The sequence below is a fragment of the Gopherus flavomarginatus genome, chromosome 9, assembly GCF_025201925.1.
Source record: "Gopherus flavomarginatus isolate rGopFla2 chromosome 9, rGopFla2.mat.asm, whole genome shotgun sequence".
In the NCBI taxonomy this organism is placed as follows: domain Eukaryota; kingdom Metazoa; phylum Chordata; order Testudines; family Testudinidae; genus Gopherus; species Gopherus flavomarginatus.
The window spans coordinates 61,219,884-61,226,434 of record NC_066625.1 but is presented as its reverse complement, the minus strand read 5'-3'; the positions used below and the strand labels follow the sequence as shown (position 1 = coordinate 61,226,434).

Genomic DNA, 6,551 nt, shown 5'->3' with positions numbered 1-6,551 from the left:
GGCGGCAAGCCGCAGGGGGCGTTCTGCCGGCACCATGAGGGCGGCAGGCAGACTGCCCTCGGTGGCTTGCCTGCGGAGGGTCCGCTGGTCCTGCGCCTTCGGCGGACCTCCCACAGGTGTGCCTGCAGAGAGTCTGGTGGTCCTGCGGCTTCGCTGGACCTCTCGCAGGCAAGCCACCAAAGGCAGCCTGCCTGACGTGCTTGGGGCGGCAAAATGCCTACAGCCGCCCCTGCCATTAGGAAAGGGATAGACAATAAGATAGAGCATATCATAATTCCACTATATAAGGATCAGGTCTATGGCAGTGGTGGTATTAATCTAAACTGGATTTGTGGTGTTACATGTGACAGACTTCTGGGGTCAAGACTGCAGTGAAAATGTCTCATCCACCATCTTCCAACTCCTATGGTGCAAAAACGACTGACATCAGCTTCAGGACTCTGAATGACAATAACATGCAGAGTGTAGATTCATGGTTTGATCTGAAAGCCAGTTCAGAGAATGTCCTTCCTGCAGAAGAACACCCAGCAATGCAAACGTCGGGCCAGAGTAAAAGCAGAGAGATATATGGTCACCTCCACCAAAAAGGAAGATGATCCACCCACCAAAAAACAGAAAATATATATCATCAGAGTCCTGCTTGGGGCTTGGGTCCTGTTTGCTCTAGCAGTCCGATGAAGTGCTTATACTTAAATAAATTTGTTAGTCTCTAAGGTGCCACAAGTACTGTTCTTTTTGTGGATACAGACTAACACGGCTGCTACTTTGAAACCTAGCAGTAGAGAGAAATTTACTGAAGTATTGATGAACAGAGATCACTCCAGAGCACTGAACTCTCCCCAGCCATACCCAAAGGCAAGCTGATCATGCCTATCATGCCAACAATTCTGAAAAGGAAAAATCTTTCTGGCAAGTTAAAGAATCTGGAGGATCGGGAACTGGAAAAGATGAAGCAATTGCAGCAGGAGACAAAAAAAGAATGAAGAGGCCCTGGAAGCAGCTACTGCTGGCACAGGACCACCTGTGAAGAAAACGACTGGTCAGGTAACAAAGCCATTTCTCAGATGAGAGGATTAAAGCCAACCTGGGAATGGACACAAGGAGCTGGATTTCATAGCAACGCTGAGAAAGTACCCTTCAACTCCGCCATGAGTGGTGAAGAAGCCCACAGTCAACCTTTCAATCTCTCCTCTGGCAACAAAAGGAAGTTTGAAGAAACTACATCACAGTATGTTCTCCTTGCTCAGCAGATTGAAAACTTCCAGAAATGCACTCCCTCTCATTACCATTTGAGGAGCAGGAGGACTGATGAAAGTCCAATTCCAGTAAAGCCACTGAGGACCAGGCTTACGCAGCCCAAAACTCCACTGCTTCAAACAAAACAATGCTTGGGACCTGTAACTTGCAAAAATGCAGCTGAGTTGGAGACAGAGGAAATAGAGAAGCTCCAACCATACAAATTCAAAGCTCAGGAGCTTAGTCCAAAGATTATAGAGGATGGACCATAGAGGACAACCTGCAGACAGATGAATGGGGAGCTACCACATTGCAGAATTGGCAGCAACGATCAAAGAAGACCTGAAATGACAGAAAGAGGCAGCATGTTTCAAAGCTAATCCAAATGTCGTTGAGCCTTTTGTACCAAAGTAGGATAGCAAGCTAAAAAGTTCCCAAAAGCTTTGAGCTGGCAACAGAGAGCTAAAGAGCATCAAAAGTTCAAAAAGCAACTGAGCTGGAAACTTTAAAAGAGAAGCTTTGAGAAGAGGGCAGACAGCAGGAGGCAGAGCAGGAGAAGGAAGAACTTGCCAGGCTGAGACAAGAAGGCAAGGCAAACCCAGTTCACAATTACCACGGTCTGGAGATGAAGCCAAGTGACCAGCCTCTGATCATGCCCAAGTCTCCGAACTTCTCGGACAAATTTCAGTGTTGATAGGCACAAAGATGTGGATCTATATAGGAGTCATCTCCATGCTCTGGATATCCCTAACCTATGACTGCCACAAGCTGGGTATGGACTACAGGGGATGGATCACTTGATGATTGCCTGTTCTAGTTATTCCCTCTGAAGTGCCTGGCACTGGCCACTGCCAGAAGACAAGATATTAGGCTAGATGACCCATTGGTCTGACCTAGTTTGGCCATTCTTTTGTCTACAGATATCTTGAAACTACAGGTATGAGTATGTTGTGTTAACTCTGAAGCATAATGATAATTAACAATGTTGACATTTAAACTATTTCACGGCTGATCAAAGCACAAGAAAGGCAAGAGTTTATAATATTGTGAGATTTTAAGAGCTTGGGAGAATATTGCTACTTCCCTGCCTTTCATCTCCCCAGAACCCCTGGCCTAAGATGCACAAACAGCTTAAAACTCACTCAGGTCATATATGCCACCTTCTGTGCATTTCTGCATAAATATATATTGGTACACAGGATATGTATGAACTACTAGAAACATATATGTTGTTTTACATTAAAAACTGTTGAGAATATAAAATATTAACTGATCATCAGGTGCTATACTTTATTACTGGATGTGATCCTCTGTGGCATCATAAAGTTGCATTGGAGGGAGAGGTTATTGCCCAATTATCTCTTATTTTACTATTATTATTTCAGGTCACTGGTGGGTTTTCATTTTCTCTAAATTGCTCGGCACTTTCCAGCATTCGCTGCAAATCCTTTAATCCTAAATTCGTTTCTAATTCTCCTCCTTGTGCTCTAACCCTGTAAACCAGAATCCAGAAACACAGCAGATGAGCCAGACAGAGAGAAGCAAGCAGCAAGCCACATGCCTTTAAAAGCTAGAGGCTTGTGGCCTGCACTGAGCGTTTTAATTATCTTGCTAAGTTAGTGACCCCTCTGTATGATCCTTTCCTTGAAAATGGTGAGGAGTTCAGTCCGTTCCTTTCTAGAGAGCACTGCCTCTTTTGAACTGGAGATGCTGAGCGAGTTTATGAACAGGGCTGCTGTTTTATTTACTCTCAATTAATCATGCTCAACTGTAAACAAAGTGTCTGTTTTAGTTCTGCTGACAATTATCCACTTGTCAACATCTCCCTCAAGGATTTTCAGCATCTGGCAACTGCACAAAACAGCTACATCAAAATGAACATTTTGTCTCAATAAAAAGATCGCCATGTGGCAGATTTTCATCCGTTTTCTATCCCATCAGCAGTCAAGATATATTGTAAGTAATGCAGCCAGGGCTCCTTGTCTCAAGCGTTTATCCACAGACCGGGAAAAGGATCTTGTGAACTTTAGAGGAAGGCTCTGTTTGTTCTGATAGTGCTGTGGTACAGAGTCTGGCCTAATGGGAGAGATAGGAAAAAGACCTTCTTTCTGAAGTCTTCAATCATTAGAAATTATTCCTGAAGGTAGAATATTCTGACATCTTTGCTTAGGTGTCCTGTAAAGGTTCGAACAAGGGGGCCCAGTAACTATTTTTTACTTGCTCTTTACTCAGGCAGTCCTGCCAATGATTTCACCAGATTTGCCTGAATAAAGGGGGAAGAGTAGTATTAACTACTTCCTTTCTGCTGTGATGTTCAGTTCATGTCTCTCCCTCTCTCCACCCCACACACAGACTATATCAATAAGATTCCATTCCCTTCCAAACGCACTAGGACAAGCTTTCCATTCCTTATTTTCATGAGCTGGGTTTCAGTCCTTAGAGCTTCCTTGCCAGTTTGAATTCACCCAATCTATCCTTTCAAACAAAAATTATTATTCCAGTTAGCTTAAAACTCTACCTGTATTTTTAACACATGCCCCTACCCCAGGTAAAATATTTGCATGTTCCAGGATATCCATAAGCCAGCAAAACAGCAATCAGCTGGTGACATTCCATAGAGATTACTGACCTTTGTCCTTCTGTTACTATTGGAAATGTATTTTCCAGAAAATAAAATATTTGTATTTTCATAAATTGTCTTACATTGTAAACTTGTCAGGTCAAGGACTGGGTCTGTCTCTGAATGTGCAATGTGCCTAGCACATGTTACTACCCTGTGCTATTACAAGCTAAATAATATAATAAATAACAACAAATAATAATCGAGGTTTTAATTTTAAACCTTGATCCTGCTGCCACTGAAACCAAAGACCAAAACCTTGCCAGCTCCCAGGAAAGCAGGACCAAGCTCCATGTGTTGGTTGGTGAATTTGGCTTATTTTTTGGGAAAGGGGGTAAGATTTAAAAGTCTTTTCTTTGGGGAAAAAAAGAAAATGGGATCAAGCCAGAAAACAGCAGCTCTGACATGGAGCATTGAAAATGAAGGTCCCCCCATTCCAATAGCACAACACTGTATTAGCACAATAGATTGTATTATGAAATATTTTATTGTGAACCATGCAGCTATATGGGCTGTACTGAAGGTTTGTTCTCTTTGTAATTTTCAATACCTTTAAATTGAAAATAAGTAAATAAAAGCCTCACGTGATCACCTTCTAAAAAAGCAGACTAGGATTTTATTTCAAGAGTTTCCAGTTACAGAGCAATTACTTCAATTGTTTTATCTGTGACTTGGAAACAGAGGCAGTGTGTGTGCATGGCGGGGGTGTGTGTGCAGAAATATATATGGTTGACCAATGTCCAAAGCTCCTCTTTACCAAAAGCATATACATGAAATACTGCAAAATAAGAAAAAAAATACAAAACACTGCTCATTTGGGAGGCAGATATGTGAGTAGTCTGTTCAAGCAGGTGCAGATATTCCTGGTATTAAAAAAAAAAACCAGGGGCAGGTTTACAGAGATGTTTTTTCTGACAACAGCTAATCAATCTTAGATGTGTAATTGATTTTAATGAGCTAGCTTTTTTTTTCTTCTCGCATTAATGATTGCCCGGAGTCAATGGCAAAATCTGGGCACCCACAGCATCTCTAGCCAGTTTCACTCGGCTACTCCTGGGTACTTCCCTCTTGAGATACAAGTGGTCACCAAAAGGACATCAGATTAGTCCTGCTCAATCTTTCAAAGGGCCAGAGGTGAGACATTTTCTATTGTCAACGCCTCCCCCTTTAACCTTGTAATTTATGCACAATTAAGTGAGATATCTTTTATACTTGATGTGTTGTAAAATTAATGCCTAATTTATGTAATTAGTCAATTAACCATAATTCAGCATATGGTTCCAAATGCCCAGAAGGTGTTCTTGTTTCCCAGGTACTTATTTTGATGTCACGAAATACAGCTAATTAATTTTACATGCATATTAATTTAGGATCTATTTAGCAGCTCCCTTTGTGAAGGCAGATTTAATATTTGTCTTTCTAACCTTTTTGGGCAAATTCCGTGCTGGATGTTGAAATGAAGGTGACTTTTTAAACATATCTCCACTGGGTTCCTTTCCTCTCTGGAGTGTCTAATGACATTGGTTCGTTCTCTCTTGTGTGAAGATGCATAGGGGCTGATTATCTATAGCTTTCTGTGCCTCTATGTCTGTCGGATGATCCGGCTATTGAATTTAAATCCGATGAATATTTAATATTAATATTTCTAAGGGATTTTTGTTTGTTTTTTGCAAAGCACAATATCCCACGGACATTTAAAAAATAGCTGCTCTTAATACAATGATCTTGGAAAAATTACGAACTTCAAAGTGTTTCCTAATTAAAGACTGAGTGCAATCTTGCAAACCTGAGATTGGTGTCTGTATCTTTTGATCAGCAATAGTTTTTTATTATTATTATTTTATATGATACAACTTGATAAAACGCTGTATTCCACTAGCTAAACTGCCAGATCAAGAGTCCCTTTGTCTTGTCTTTAAATAAAAAATAAATAACATTCAGTCTTCACGTCCTCCAGAAACATCTGGTTTTATTTTGTCCAGAAACTTTGGAAAACAAGATAGAATTTTTCTTGGTCTACTTTGTACAGAGATTAACGGGTTAATCGGCTAGAGAGCGGGAGACAAGCTGCCTCCCCGGTGTTATAAAAAGACTTCAAGAAAAAAGAAGAAACTGTAGCCAATCTACTTCAAATTCACAGTAATGCCTTTTTACTTGTGTAGCAACACTGACTTGCTGTATTGTACTCTGCCTCTTCGGTTACAGAAAACGGACATGTATCTACTGCATAGCTGCAAAGTAGCGTGCAAATGAAATACACTTCCCAGGAAGTGAACTCCCTTTCTCACGTGCAAAGGAGTATTTATGAAACGTAGCGCTAGGTAAGTAGACTCAAGTACTGTGTTGATAAATTCCTCCCTAACCGTGGCAAATTACTTCCCTACAGGGTAGCAGGGCAGTGCAGAAGTTTGCTTTTCAAGACGTCTACACAAGTGCTACGGTATCATAAAACTTTTATCCCTCTTTCTGGACAAATTAATGAGCAATTTAATTAATAAAATCAGAGAGTAGTGTAAGTGCTATGATAATGAAGTTAAATGAGTGCACAATAAAATATTCACTAATCCAGCACATTGGCAAATGCCCCTTTCATTCTGCTTAGCACTAAAAGGGGTTTGAACATCATAATGAGATTCCTCTGACTGCTAATTAATTGACACCCTCCTGAATATTCATATGTGCTAGCACCAATACG

At 41.0% G+C, this 6,551-nt stretch overlaps 1 pseudogene; it reads left to right on the top strand.

Annotated features, from left to right (window-relative positions):
* The first annotated feature begins 501 nt into the window (after positions 1 to 501).
* Positions 502 to 1,508, top strand: LOC127058570 (targeting protein for Xklp2-like; annotated as a pseudogene).
* Positions 1,509 to 6,551: the final 5,043 nt, after the last annotated feature.